The sequence below is a fragment of the Chiloscyllium plagiosum genome, chromosome 10 (genome assembly GCF_004010195.1).
Source record: "Chiloscyllium plagiosum isolate BGI_BamShark_2017 chromosome 10, ASM401019v2, whole genome shotgun sequence".
Lineage (NCBI taxonomy): Eukaryota > Metazoa > Chordata > Chondrichthyes > Orectolobiformes > Hemiscylliidae > Chiloscyllium > Chiloscyllium plagiosum.
Window position 1 is genome coordinate 68,246,784 of NC_057719.1, and position 16,050 is coordinate 68,262,833.

Below are 16,050 nucleotides of genomic sequence, written 5' to 3' on the forward strand. Positions count from 1 at the left end.
CTGCCTGTTTAAAGCATGGCATTCCAACCAGAACTCTATCAACAAACACATTGACTTGGATCCCATTTACCACCCCTTGAGAAAAAAGATCAGAAAATGACATGACCACAGGAAAAGACATCACCAACCCAAGGAAGTTTAAACACATAAATAGAAAGCGGGTGATACCACCAGTGCTTCATCAGGAGGCTCACTGAAGATGTTACCTAATATGGTGATGAAATATCTGAAAATGAACATTCCAGCTCAGTGAGCAAACCTACATCTAGATTTCTTACTGTTTGCCAACAGTGATTCATAAATGAATGTACTGAGTGTTGTGCATTCAAATCAATCTATGGCCATGAGATAAGACGTCCATTTAAATTGATTAAGGGAAAAAAATTAAAAACTTAACATGTTTTTGTCCTAGGATGGATGCAGAAGAATGGGCAGACAGATATGCTACAACGGAGCTGGAGATGAAGTATTGATATTTTCTAATCTTTTATTCCTAAGAATTTGATCTTAAGTATTTGTACCTTGCTACCTTTATACCTAAGATGGCACTGTAATGCAGTGACTAAAAAATCTTTTTACTGTACTCATTTGAGTACATGTGACAATAATGCTATTTCATTTCAGTTACTGCCTTTGTAGGGTGAACCTCTGAAAGAAGGAAATCAGTTGTCCCTATGTAATTGATATTTATGAGTGTAAGAAGAAAATCGACTATGTCATGTGAACATGTTGAAATTTTACCGTGCAGGGAAAAGGATAAAAAGGAGCATGTATTTCTGTAAGAATAGTGGATTTTAACATAGACAATAAGATTGAGGTAGAAGGTGAGTTAGACAGTTCACAAAGTGAACCTCTTCTAATTTTACTAGCCAACATTGAAATACTAGAACAGTTAAATGCATGTTCTTGTTATTAGAGGAAAGTCAACTGGAAAATCTAGTAGAGTTATTTAGGAATTTTAAGGAAATCTGTAAACATATATCTGGATGTCCTATTGCTAGCTCAACATAATGTGGATGTAGGAGACTCAGTGTAGATAAAATACCATCTTTGTTGGTTGAGCTCAGAGAAACAAGTTCATGTAGAAATAGACCTTCAAATTCCTCATGTTGATTGCTTTACTAAAATCCATTTAGATGTCCAAAAGCATTTCATAGACTTGGATAAAATAAAAGGGTGAGAAAATGTAAATGTTTCAAAAAGAATAGACATTTGTTGCTCTGAACAATAATTAGAAAGTGGGTCTCTGAAAATAGATTTTCAGTTTGATGTGATTGTTCAAAATGACAGTTGTTCCAGTGATATTCTGTTGTTTAACACAAATACTTGAAGCAATCAGGTTTCTCTTACATTGTGTGGAAGCAGTAATTCATGAAGTTCCAACGACAAAACGGGGCGGCACGGTGGCTCAGTGGTTAGCACTGCTGCCTCACAGCGCCAGGGACCCGGGTTCAATTCCCACCTCGGGCAACTGTCTGTGTGGAGTTTGCACGTTCTCCCCATGTCTGCGTGGGTTTCCTCCGGGTGCTCCGGTTTCCTCCCACTGTCCAAAGATGTGCAGGGCCAGGTGAATTGGCCATGCTAAATTGCCCGTAGTGTTAGGTAAGGGGTAAATGTAGGGGTAGGGGTATGGGTGGGTTTCGCTTCGGCGGGTCGGTGTGGACTTGTTGGGCCGAAGGGCCTGTTTCCACACTGTAATGTAATCTAATGTAAAAAAAAACAAATCAGCAGTTGAAAGTAAGGAAATGGACATGAAGGTTGATGTGTGGGAAAATGTTTCAGGTACATGTCTTCAGGGTAACCTTTTTGAATAAGGAATGCAAAGTACTTATTTGAGTTAGAATCAGAGGAAGCATCCAAAGACTCTAATCCAATATTGTTGAAGTGAAAGTGAGGACTGCAGACAGCCAGCACGGATTTGTGAAGGGTAGGTCTTGCCTTACAAGTCTTATTGAATTCTTTGAGGAGGTGACCAAGCATGTGGATGAGGTCAGTTCTGGGTCCTCTGCTGTTTGTAATTTTTGTTCATGACTTAGATGAGGGAGTCGAAGGGTGGGTCAGTAAATTTGCAGATGATACGAAGATAGGTGGAGTTGTGGACAGTGAGGAGGGCTGTTGTCGGCTGCAGAGGGACTTAGATATGATGCAGAGCTGGGCTGAGGAGTGGCAGATGGAGTTCAACCCTGCCACGTGTGAGGTTGTCCATTTTGGAAGAACAAATAAGAATGCGGAATACAGGGTTAATGGTAGGGTTCTTAGTCAGGTGGAGGAACAGAGGGATCTTGGGGTCTATGTACATAGATCTTTGAAGGTTGCCACTCAGGTGGATAGAGTTTGTAAGAAGGCCTATGGAGTATTATCGTTCATTAGCAGAGGGATTGAATTCAAGAGTTGTGAAGTGATGTTGCAGCTGTACAGGACTTTGGTTAGGCCACAGTTGGAGTACTGTGTGCAGTTCTGGTCGCCTCACTTTAGGAAAGATGTGGAATCTTTGGAGAGGGTGCAGAGAAGATTTACCAGGATGTTGCCTGGAATGGAGAGGAAGTCGTACGAGGATAGGTTGAGAGTTCTCGGCCTTTTCTCGTTGGAACGGCGAAGGATGAGGGGTGACTTGATCGAGGTTTATAAGATGATCAGAGGAATAGATAGAGTAGACAGTCAGAAACTTTTTCCCCGGGTACAACAGAGTGTTACAAGGGGACATAAATTTAAGGTGAAGGGTGGAAGGTATAGGGGGGATGTCAGGGGTAGGTTCTCTACCCAGAGAGAGGTGGGGGCATGGAATGCGCTGCCTGTGGGAGTGGCAGAGTCAGAATCATTGGCGATCTTTAAGTGGCAATTAGATAGGTACATGGATGGATGCTTAAGCTTGGACAAATGTTCGGCACAACATCGTGGGCTGAAGGGCCTGTTCTGTGCTGTATTGTTCTATGTTCTACGTTCTAATGTGTTTCAGGTGTAATTCAGGCCTCATTAGGGAACTGTTGTCTCACTGGCTGGTTACAGTCTGTGTGTTACTCTTTTCTCTTTTACTTTGAGAAAAGGACTATCTTGATATTGTGGCAGGGCTTAGCCCTTACACTCTGGTTTTCTTTGCTTTTTGGAATGTGTTTTCACTTTTTTGGTATTTGGACTGATTGGAGGTTTGTCCTCATCTCCATGAAAACTATTTAAACGATGGGGTTTGGCCTTGCCGCCCTTTCCCCTGTATATCGTCCTTTTTTGGCGAACTGCTGCTTTCTGTTTATTGTTAGCTGCATGATGAACTGTTTAATAAAATTTTAAAAAACCAGGAGCAACTTTGCTCTATGTTGAGAAGAGCACTGCTTATCACTGGTGAAAAAAATATATAACTAGGATATTTAGAATCTCGGGACTGACTCTGAGCTGGCTGCCCACAGCCAGTGTATTAAGGACTAGTAAATGAAAGGTGACTTGGTAATTGGATACTGGCCTCTGTGCAGTTATTTTAGTGATGACAGGTAAAAAACATTTGCATGCAACATCTTGGAATTGGAGGTAAGCATTTCTGGCATCATGCTTTTACTTGGGAAGCTTGACTCATTGGATCCTGCTGTTGAAGACTGGGCCTAGTATGTGGAAAGAATGTGATTTTTCTCCAGGCAAATTACATTAGAGCAGATGAAAAGCAATGAGTAACCCTTCTGACTGTGTGTGTGGACCTGCAGCATTTTCAGTTACAAGGGGCTTAACTTTGCCAGAGGCACCAGGCACTAAAACCTTCCAAGAGTTAAAGGATTTGGTTAAGTAATATTTCAACCCCAGACCTCCTCTAATTCTGCGAGGCTATCTGTTTTATTTAGTTGTTACAGAACCAGGGGAATCCATATCGGGATTTTTGATGAGGTTGAGATAATTGGCAGAGGCATGTGATTCTCGGTCAACCCTGAATGAGATCCTGAGAGACCATTCGGTATGTGGGATTAATGATGTAACCATACAGAAGAGCCTACCAGCTGAGGCCCAACTTCAAACACGCACTGCAGCTGGCTTTGTCATTAGAAAGTGCAGCAAGTGGAGCGTGGGAGCTACAGGGCATCTCAATGGAAGTGGACACCCTCACTTGTCTGACTGAGGTTGGGGAACACCAAATGAGTGTAGGCAATCACAGAACCTCACACAGGGTACATCCTGAGCAGAACGACCCTTGGCCAGCTCACTGCAGAACCTCATAACAAAGCCAAGCCTTGGTCAAGTGACTAAAGGGTTCTTCAGGGATCTGTGCCGGCGAGCCATTGTAATTGCTGCCAGTATGTGGTTTTGAGACTGCAAATAAGTCCTACAAGGCCTGACTTGAGAAAGAAAATTCTTAGCCGGCACCCAGGAGAGTGCATACCTTGGAAAGTTGGTTGAAACAATTAAATTGCTTAATGACATCCAAATTGAAACTAATTAAAATTGGAGTCTGGTTAAATGGTCACCCAGTTCCCATGGAGGTCAATACTGACACAACTGTATCTGTGGTTGCAGAACCCATCTTTAACAAGATTCACTCAGGACTACAACCCTTAAGTTTGCACAAGACCTCAGCCAGACTGAGAACACTGGGGATCTGTTGCAGATTAAAGGCATGACATCATATCCAGTCTCCTATGAGAAGCAGTTGATGCAGTTACTACAGATGGTAGTAAAAGGCTTAGGCCCAAGCCTGTTGGGGTGGAATTGGTTGAGAAAGATTCACCTTGATTGGCTCAACATGTTTTGATTTGAAGTTTCAGTGAAGTTCTCATAGGAGTTTTTCAGGAAAGGCTTGGAACTCTGAACTGGGGTGAAATTCACTTTTCATGTTGACCAGGAAGCAATTTCATGTTTTTGCCAGGCCCACCTGATGCCATTTGCCTTGGGGGCAGAATTGGGCCGAAGGGTCTGTTTCCATGCTGTACATCTCTATGATTCTATGACTCTGAGTCAGGAGGCTGGAGAATGAAAGAATCATCAAACCAGTGCAGTTTGCAGAATGGGCCGATTGTGAAGCCTAATGACTCTGCCCACCTTTGTGAGGATTGTAAGCAAACTGTAAACTGCTTCTCACAGCGGGATAAATACCCGATCCCTCGCATAGAGGACTTGTATGCAGAGCTGGGAGTGTCCTTTACAAAGCTGGACATGAGCTACTCCTACCTGCAATTGAGACTGGATGAGGAGTCCCAGAAGTACACTACAATTCATACCCATAAGGGTTTATACCAATATACGTGACTGCCATTTGAGGTATCATCAGCCTGAGCCCTTTGCCAAGCGGACTGTGGAGAACATTGTACAAGAGCCACTCAAAGTTGCAATTTTCCTGGATGACATACTAATCACCGGGAAGACCAGTAAAGAGCACTTGGAGAACTTGAACAGAGTGTTTATACATTTCTCCCAAGTGGGCATGCACCTCAGATGGGAAATGTGTGTTCGCGGTGCCCCTCGTGACCTACATGGGTTACAGAGTCAACAAAACTGGGTTATACCCATTGGAAGATAAAGTGAGGGCAATCATAGGAGCCCTGCTTTCCACATCTGTATTGGAGCTTAGGTATTTCCTTGGGTTAATGAATTATTATGGAAAATTCATATGTAACCTGGCCTCCATCTTGGCACCCTTATACCTGCTATTGAAAAAAGGGCAGCTTTAGAACTAGTCGCAAAGCCAAGAAAATTACAACGGGATCTTGATCAGATGGGCCGATGGGCTGAGAAGTGGCAGATGGAGTTTAATTTAGATAAATGTGAGGAGCTGCATTTTGGAAAAGCAAATCTTAGCAGGACTTATACACTTAATGATAAGGCCCTCGGGAGTGTTGCTGAACAACGAGACCTTGGAGTGCAGGTTCCTATTTCCTTGAAAGTGGAGTCGCAGGTAGATAAGATAGTAAAGAAGGCTTTTGGTATGTTTTTCTTTATTGGTTACAGTATTGAGTACAGGAGTTGGGAGGTCATGTTGCAGCTGTACAGGACATTGGTTAGGCCACTGTTAGAATATTACGTGCAATTCTGGTCTCCTTCCTATCAGAAAGATGTTGTGAAACTTGAAAGGGTTCAGAAAAGATTTACAGGGATGTTGCCAGGGTTGGAGGATTTGAGCTATAGGGAGAGGCTGAACAGGCTGGGGCTGTTTTCCCTGGAGCGTCGGAAGCTGAGGGGGTACATTTAAAAGGGACTTGGATGGGTATATGAATAGGAAGGGTTTGAACGGATATGGGCTGGGTGCTGGCAGGTGGGACTAGATTGGGTTGGGATATCTGGTCGGCATGGATGGGTTGGACTGAAGGGTCTGTTTCCATGCTGCACATCTCTTTGACTCTATGAAACAGCAGCTATCGTCATCGAAGGTGTTGGCCCACTATGATCCGAAGTAGAGGTAGTGCCGACATGTGATGCCGACATGTGATGCTGATGCCAAATGCAAAGAGGCTAAGTTTGGTGGTTATCTTAGGTGTGAGGAAGTATCTTTATGGATGGGAATTTGTCATAGTAACAGATCACAAACCTGTGATAGGACTACTGAAGGAAGACAAGGTGGTGCTGCCCATACCTTCTGGTAGAATTCAGCGGTGAGCTCTTATTCTCAGCGCGTACAAGTTAGTACATTGTCCAGGAAGTCAAATGGCTAATGTGGATTCCCTAAGCCTCCTTCCACTGGCAAATGCTCCACCGGTGGTGCCTCACCTGGAAGAGTCCATTTTGGTTTTAAACTTACCGGACCTGGGGTGAAATGTCGCAGGAAAGGTTACAAGAGGAAAACCAGGCCTATCGACCTGGACTTGGGGGTGGGGGGATGTAGTGATTGGAACCAGGTTGACCTCACTGACTACGAGATCCTTGATTGGCCGAGATTAACAACCCCAGTCAGGAAGTCCTGGCTGAGCAATATGATTAGGAAATTTAGTATTTCCTCAGTTCAGGGGACTGACTTTGAGCTGGTTGGCCACAGCCAGTGTACAGTGCACAAATAAATAAAGGCTGACTTGGGAACAGATAAAGTCCTCTGTACAGTTATTTCACAAAGATAATATGATCGCAGATGCTTGTCCTGAAAGTAAACTGATTAAATAATTTAAGGATTTAACAGATGTTAGAAGGTTCTGCAAGACTTGTATCGCGTAGAATGGAGAGCGAAGAATAAAGGCTGTGTAGTTTTCTGATCTGCTGTTTTCTGTCTGCCTTGTGATGAAGTGCGTTTTTAAAAAAACGGTATTACTTTCTGTCCTAAGGGTAGAGGCCTAGAAATACCATATATTTATATTTCCGTTAGTTTTGGACTGTGGTAAATATCCCTAAATCAAGGAGACTGCGCAGAAAGATTACTGCAGTTTTAAAAATCATGCTTACTGGTTACACATTTTTCTCAGTGAAATCAGAAGCAGACACGGGGAGCTTATGGGTTCTGAATGAAAGGAAAACAGCGTAACAACTACATTCTGCTTGATGCCTGACTAGGTGACCATAGCTTGTGCAGGACGTGTGCAATAAAGAAACACCGAGCTTGGAAAGATGTCTCTCTCTCTCTCTCTCTCTCTCTCTCTCCTAACAGCAAGCTGTGTTTCACTCACATTCTCTCTGCAAATCTCTACTGAAGGAGGAATAAAACATCTTCAAAGGCAGTGAAAGAACAAACGCTCAACCGATGATTCAGAGGATTGGTGTGCAAACAACCAGACACCAACAATAACGAACTGCAAGGAAAGTAAGAGAGAGAAAGCAGCTCATTGAATTCTGGAGACCAAACTGGTGCTATTGAACTTTGCTTCCCTAATTTTTTTTCTTTTTGTTGTGAAACTTGAAAGAGCTCAGAAAAGCTTTACAAGGATGTTGTCAGGGCTGGAGGGTTTGAGCTATAGGGAGAGGTGAATGGGCTGGGGCTGATTTCCCTGGAGCATTGCGGGCTGAGGGGTGACCTTACAGAGGTTTGAAAAATATTGAGGGGCATGGATAGCATAAATAGGCAAGGTCTTTCCCCTGGTGTGGGGGAGTCCAGAACTAGAGGACATAGGTTTAGAGTGAGAGGGGAAAAGATACAAAAGGGACCTAAGGGGCAACTTTTCACACAGAGGGTGGTGTATGTATGGAATGAGCTGCCAGAGGCAGTGGTGGAGGCTGGTGCAATTATAGCATTTAAAAGGTATCCGAATGGGTATATGAATAGGAAGAGTTTAGAGGGATATGGGCCAAGTGCTGGCAAATGGACTAGATTAGGTTGGGATATGTGGTCGGCATGGACAAGTTGTACATTTCCATGACTCTACAACCCTTTTTCCACCCTTTATATCCATGTCCTATCTGTCCTTGTGTGTATGTTTGTGATATGGACAATTTAAGAAGGCATTTAGTTTAACTTATCGAGTTATAACTTATTAATCCATATTTTCTAATTATCATTGGTTGAAGAGAATTTTCTTGTAATAAACAGTTATTGTCTTGTTAAGTACAGAAACCCTTCTTTTATTTTGAATTCATCAGCAAAGTAAATTAGGGACTTTGGATAGTTTTCATATTTGTGATGATTCTGGAAAGAGTAGTACTTAATTTCCAGTACACTATCATTTTTGAGTTGCTGCAAAGTAGTCTAAAGATGTGCAGGTTTGTTGGATTGGCCATGCTAAATTGCCCATAGCGTCCAGGGATATGCAGACTAGGTGGATTAACCATGGTAATGCAGCTTTTCAGGGATGGTTGGGTTGAGGGGGTGGGGGCCCTGGTTGGGATCCTTTTTGAGGGTCAGTGTTTACCTGATGGGTCAAATGGCCTGCTTCCCCACTGTTGGAACTCTATGATTCTACATATGAATGTGGTAATGGCAGTGTAATATCCTGTTTTAGTCATGTATTCATAGGTCTATTTTTCAACTTTTATCAATGTTCAGAAAGTCCCAGCTTGATGTAAATCCATACTTAAAAGCTCGAATGCCCATTGATCCTCTGATTTACCTTATGCACACATTTAACTTTTGAGAATAAAACCAGTACTGCCATATCGTCTAATGGCATTATAAATGATCTACTAAGGGAGTGCAATTTGATGCATGCATTTATGAACAGATATGTGTTTAACCATAGCTTTACAATTGTGCAGAGTGCAACCTGTGGATAGATGTGACTAAAGTATTAAATTTGTTCCATGTAGCATCCTGAAAACCAGCACTGTCTATTCTCACCTTAACCTATTCTGCTTCCTAATATTCCAATTCATTCAGTTTAGCTTCAATGATAATTGAAAGAAACAACACATTTTACTGAGGATGATATCACATTCAAAGTTCAATAAATTAATCCTCATCAAAAATAATTAGAAGATTGCTTAGTATCTACAAATTCTGAGCATTAAGTCTTTACAAGTATTGGTCTTTTAATTCTGACATTGTGGAAATTTTCATTAGTTTTGATTTAAGAGAGATGTATAAGAAATATAATATATTTCTTAAATAATCTTATTTTTACAAAAGTTTCATATTGCTACAATGTATATTTTAAATTTAGTAAAGTAAGGCTGAATTTCAATCTTAAAATGTTCAGAAGAATAGCATTTATCATAAATCCATCACTGACATCACCTTCCCAATACAAGATAGCACATGTGTGTTGCAGAAGCCTTTTTAAAGAGCCACTTGTCCCATTTATTTTATTAGTCCTTGGTGAATGTAATTAGAATCAAAGTAATTAAATGCAATTGTGCTCAGTATGTTACTGTTGTAAATTGCCCTAAACAATGTGTGTTGCATGTTGTGAACACAATTCTGGGATTAATAGACGATAGATAATGTTTTAGGATTGTATTTCATACTAAACAGCCAAATAGAAAAACAAAGACCTTGGCGCAGTGTCATTAATCTTAGTCATCTGAAAGCACAAGTGTAATTTGCATGACTCAGTTATGGCACATGCTGTATTTAGGAGAAGAGCTATATCATTGTCTCGCTTTCTAGTTTTAAAAATAATGTCAATCCAGACATGTCCTGTAAAACTCAGGGGAGAAAGGGGTAACATGTACAAAATATGATGCCCCTGTTGAAGCAAAGAACAAAAAATTTGGTGCACAGGCTTGGTTCAGAGTACCTATCAATACTTTCTTTTATATGTTTACACATGAAACTAATTCATTAGGCATTAGCAAGGATATATATCTCTTACCCGGAATGATTTGAAAGTACAGCTTAAGTTCTTTTATACCATGCATTGGGAGGCAACAAATCTATTTGCCTTTATTTGAAATTTTTTAATGATAGAAATTGAGTAAAACTATCTACAAATACTGTTTCAAATAGTGCTATTTGCATTCTGCATTTCACTAAAGTTGGTGATGATTGTAATAGCCTTCAGTGGATATGAATAATATATTGCTGTTTTTGTTTATATAAAGAAAAAAGAATCTGTAGAGTAAATGTTTTTAAACAACAGACTAAAACACGACCTTCCAGATTAAAAATTAACCTCTTCCCCTCGCAAACAGCTGGAAAGTAGGAATTCAATTTCACATTATTGTCTGCAATCAACATAATGTTATGCTAGAGTTCTCACTGTTTGTGAAGCAAATTAATAATTAGATTTCAAAGGCAGATAAGCTGTTCAGAATCATAAGCTATATCTCAATATGTTTGTACGTAAGATGATGTATATATTGCACAGTGAATAAAAATAAATTCTAAAACTGCATTTTTAATAAGTTTAGATTTATTGAGTCATGAATTTCTCTGATTGCCTTTTCCTACAAACATACCACATTCTGTGTTTGCTATCAACTTATAATATCCTGGAGGCACTGAGCTCATTATCAAATTGCATTTGAAATTTTTGCTTTCTGATGATTAACTGAGGTCATATAACTCTAACCTGATTTGTTTAAAATACAATTTTCCTGCATGGAATCGAAGAATCAACTATTTCCTATATATGTAAAAGAGTTAGTGGATGGCATGATGACTTAGAATCACCCTGCTCCTGGGGTTAATATCAACCTAAAGAAGAAGATATATTCTCTAATTTCTGAGGTCTGTTAAAATTCTTGAAAGAAATAAGTTTAGACAATATTTATAAATGTGAAGAACAAGATATTTGAAAGCATTCCTTACAGTCACTTTACAATTTCATCATGAGTTCAATCCCATATATAAAATGTTTGTTGAATTTCAAAGATAAATCAACATGAAATTCCAAAAAGTTGATCTATTTCCTTGCCTTCCACGATTCAACATTGACCAGTTGTTTCTTTTATTTGGTAACACAGGAAATTTTGGCATTCTTGGTTATAAATAGAGATAATCAAATGTACTATTAGCATAACATTCAATCACGTTTCTAACCAAACACTCATTTCTTTCAAAGTTAATTGATCAAGCAATAAACATTGCTGATAAATTCTTCATAATCCTGGAAGAAATTTTCTTCACAACATTTACTCTTGAATGATGCTTGTTGACTTTGTACATATGCCTAAATGTTCTCTCTTCACAGTGTAAACTAAAGAACTTGTGTCCATTGTCAGGCAGCATTTTGAAGATTTGCATATTATAATCTTTTACGCTTTATCTCCAGTGAGTCACTTGTAATAATGTAACCTCTTAAGAGATGGAGTCATTGCTGTTTAACTTATGCTTTCCTCATCTTGACATTGCTGAAGTTGTTATTAAGTATTGAGAAATTTACTTTGTACTTACCAAAAAAATATTTTGAAGAACGGAATCCACTTCTGTTTTGATATTCAGTGTTGGTCTCAAAGGTTTCCTTATGAGATCAAATGTGAATTAAATTTCCTTTTTCTCAAATGCATTCTTTAAATTTAAACTTCAAAATAATACCTCCTATAGGATCATAATTTCTTTACTGTATTGTACATAATTTTGCTCCACTTGAATGTGATTGCTAATTTGTGTGACATTTGGGATATAGCTTGAAAGTACCTAAAGTCATTTCACAAAGGACCATTATGATCAGACTATAAGAAAGGCTGTCATCCCATCATTTGGGAATAGATTAAAACACAGGTCCCATAGGTAGAGAACAGTTTGCTAACACACTATAGCAGCCATTCCCTAAGGTACAAAAAAGTTAGATCTACCAGATGTCCAAGGCCCTGTATGCATAATGGCCTTACTCTCACTTCACCACAATTTGCCTCAAATACTTTTTAATTCTGTTTCTGCATAACAACTCTCTGTTAATTTAGTGGATTTTATGAATCTGTTCTTCCTTCCAAAAGTGAACAGCAGAAAAGTGACAGAAGTGTAAATTTGGTCAGGTTTTATTGACAGTAAAGTGGGTGTACAGTGCACCCAAGTGGCTCATGCTGTTGCACCGTTGACTGGAGTCTTTCCGAGGTGGAGGGGCACAGTTGAATGATTAAAGTGTAAACAGAAAGTACTGCGGAGAAGAGTTAAACCAAACTAATCCCTACCATGCTTTGCTTTAGCAGTGTGAAGAATCTGATTGCAGCTTGAAACCTTGACCTAATGTGACCTGCCATACACCCTCCCTTGACTGTTATCAGCAAATTTCTGTCACCAGGGCCTCAAGAGCAGGTAACAGTAAGGTTGATCAAGGTAATAAATAAGTCACATTTTTGCTGCTGATATCACTTTAATTGTTATGTTAAGATTTAACAAACTATTTGATCACAATCTGAGCATCTGGAATCTCAGTTTTGCAACTGCAATACATAATAAATTTAAGACTACATACTTTTCCTTTCCACCAATGAGCAAGTAAATTATTTCCTTTTAGGCTGCTGAGTCAGATAATTGAATGTTAGGGAATTCTTCTATAATGTCAGTATAATATTTACATTTTCTACAGCTACATGGAAAAGACAATCACTTTTAACAGGTCAAGATTTACAATTAATACTGATTCGCAAGATGGCAATATATTTCAAAATATTTCAGTTCAAGATAATTAGAAATAACATTAAAATTTTCATATCACCAATCATTTGAAAGTGGCATCTTAAGATTATAAAAGGTGATCAACTCCATTTCAATCTTTGATAAGTATTCAGCTTTGAAATTTACATATATTTACTACAGTAAAACATAATCCTGTTATTTTTTTTCAGTGATGTGTAGTAACTGAAGTTACCAGCAAAACATTGACACTAGCTGGAAAACTAAAGTTGTATGCTGTGCAAGAGACATAATTTCATCTGGCAAATATGATTCACATTCTACACGTGTTGCTTGCAAGTAACTAAAATCATCCAAGAGAAAAGGAGTCAAATGAAAGACAATACTTTGTCCTTTATGCTGTTACCTATTTTCATCATGAGTCACTACTTCTGAGAATACATGAACGTTTTAAAAAATGAGAAGTTATGTGCAATCTCCATGAATCATAAAGTGACAAGTTTTATAATCTGAGAATTATCAATAAGAAGGATAAAATATTTGTGTTTAAGTAATAGAAAACTGCTTGGCCAAGTATTTACTGAAATACAGATTAAGTAACTGTAATAAGTATGATACCCAAAACATTTTCATATTTATGCTCTATTTATAATGTTATGTTGTCATGCAAAAATAAAGGCAAACTCTATTCATTGCAACATTTAATAATTTTCTCTTAGATCTCAGTTACGGAGAGAAAAACCCTTTGTTCTGTTTCTGTATGGCTGCCTGAGGCAGTGAGTTCATGACGTGTTACTGCCCCCTAGTGATACCTTTTCATTACAGACTACTCCAATCATCAACACTAATCAGTGAAAACTACTTCTGTAAAGGTGTAATAAATATACTGTTGACTGTTAGAAAAATATCCTGCCATTTAACATTAACTTAAAAAAGCACAACAATATGCCTGTTCCTTCTATCAGATGTTTTAATTAAATACTGGCAATTCCCCATTGCAAAACCATGTTACTTATTTTGTCCCATGTAGTTTTGTGTCAGCAAGGTCAAATTATACTCTGCATTTGTTCAGTTTAATGATTTTGTACTTTTAGAGTTGGATGTCGAAACTGTTGTGAAAGGGATGCTCAATGTCATTTATATTTTTCCAAAAATAGGTAGTCTCTTTGTGTCCTCATGCATAATTATAACTAACACACTCATGTGAAATATTCCTATGTGGCAAGTCAGATTTGACATTTAATGGGGAACGTCATTGTAAATTGACAACTAACGAAGTGCTTAGACTGGAATTAGTATCGTCAAGCCAAATCTGGCTTGATTTAGTAGATGACTATTTTCAAAAATGATGTTGAAAGTGATACTAATATATTTGTCAGTGCACGAAAATTGGGTGTTCTCAAAAATAAAATTCTGGCAAACTCCCTGAGTTGTCTCATATATGTAAAATATTAAAGGATTCAAAACTAATCCAATAGCAGTGAAAAAAGAAGAAACATCATAGAAAAGCAAACATTGGTCAAGATTCCTGCTTACAATCAGCGGCCAGTGATTGCTGTAGTGATCTGCACAAGTGAGAACATCAGGTATTTACAAGATAATACATGGCTTGGAAAGGGTGGACGCTACGAAATTGTTTCCGTTAGGCGAGGAAACTAGGACCCGTGGACACAGCCTTAGTATTAGAGTGGGTAAATTCAGAACAGAAATGCGGAGACATTTCTTCAGCCAGAGAGTGGTGGGCCTGTGGAATTCATTGCCGCAGAGTGCAGTGGAGGCTGGGATGCTAAATGTCTTCAAGGCAGAGATTGATAAATTCTTGATGTCACAAGGAATTAAGGGCTATGGGAAGAATGGGTAAATGGAGTTGAAATGCCCATCAGCCATGATTGAATGGCGGAGTGGACTCGATGGGCCGAATGGCCTTACTTCCACTCCTATGTCTTATGGTCTTAGGTGAGGACAGAATTGACATCCCCTGCAGTCTGCTAAAAGTCAAGGCTCAATCGTGAAGAATAGTCACTTGGATGTGGTATTGGCAGCCAGTATAAAATGATCATTGAATGTGTAATAATTATTACAGGTTTTTCTTTACCCATATGATTTGCTTAAGATTTAAACTGAAGGTTCATATGTCTTTTCTTCTTAGGATGCTCTTCTCATCTTCTTAGCTTGACAGCTGGCAGCAAAAATTTCATCCAATCCTTTTGCATGCAGAAAAAGCTTCCCTTCAAACTATCTGCTTCAAGCAACTAACCAAAGCAAAAATCACCAGCCATTTGTGATGGTTGCATCCAGAACAGGAAGTGATAGATAAACCACCCGCAGAACAGCTCTGAAGAAAGGCGAAACCTCCTTTGGGAACAGATACTCAGACGGGCAATGTACAATTTCTGACACGTGCAGGCTTGGTCAGCTGGACACCTACAAACAAAAAGAACAGATTTACAGGGCACCCATGCCATTTGCAATTGCAGGGGTTGGGCAAAAATAAAAGTTCATCACCAAAATTTGCATGAGACATGGCAGCTAGCCCATTAACTATACAAAGTACAAAATTGCTTTATAACAATTTAAATGCCTGTCAGGACATGGCTAGAAACTTCACAGAATCCCAGAATTGTTACAATGGAGGTGGAGGCTATTCAGCCCATTGTGGCTGCACCAGCTTTTCAAGCAAATATCATTACCTAGTGCCAATGGCATCTGCTATTGTTTCTAGAAGCTGAAGTTAAACTGATTGGTCTGTAATTGTTGAATTTATCCTTACCGCCTTTCATGAACAAAGCCTAAGGTTTTCAGTCTTCTGGCACATCCCCCAAGTTGAGGGAAGACTGAAAGATTATTGTAATTGCCCCCTTGATGTCTGCCCTCACTTTCTTCAAAATATTCGGATACGTCTCATCTGGACAACTCATGCAAACCTATTTATGAAAGATGCCTGTATGCAGACTCACCCACAGGAGTGAGATTCAAAATTGAAGCTTAAGTCAGGTTCTTTGCCGGAATATGGAGAAAATGAATGAGTATGATTCACTCATCTAATACCACCATTGTGACTGTTAATTTCATGGGTATCAGTAGAAAACGTTACAGTTATAAATGTGATTCATGAGGTTGCATCTTTTGGGATAGGGACACATCTTAAAAATTGTTCTCTTTACATTGTTCTCCTTCAGTTTTTTTCCCCTTCCTTTTGCTTTTCCTAAAGT

General features: G+C 39.2%; 1 long non-coding RNA gene across 2 annotated transcripts in view; it reads left to right on the plus strand.

Moving 5' to 3' along the window:
- Nucleotides 1–14,254, plus strand: part of LOC122553981 — a 43,277-nt gene extending 29,023 nt beyond the window's left edge. Inside the window, exons 3-4 of one of the 2 annotated variants that reach the window (XR_006312892.1) lie at nt 12,409–12,538; nt 13,051–14,254. This is a non-coding gene — a long non-coding RNA (uncharacterized LOC122553981). The remainder of the gene's footprint in view (nt 1–12,408; nt 12,539–13,050) is intronic. The other variant, XR_006312893.1, reaches the window with a different exon arrangement.
- The last annotated feature ends 1,796 nt before the right edge of the window (nt 14,255–16,050 follow it).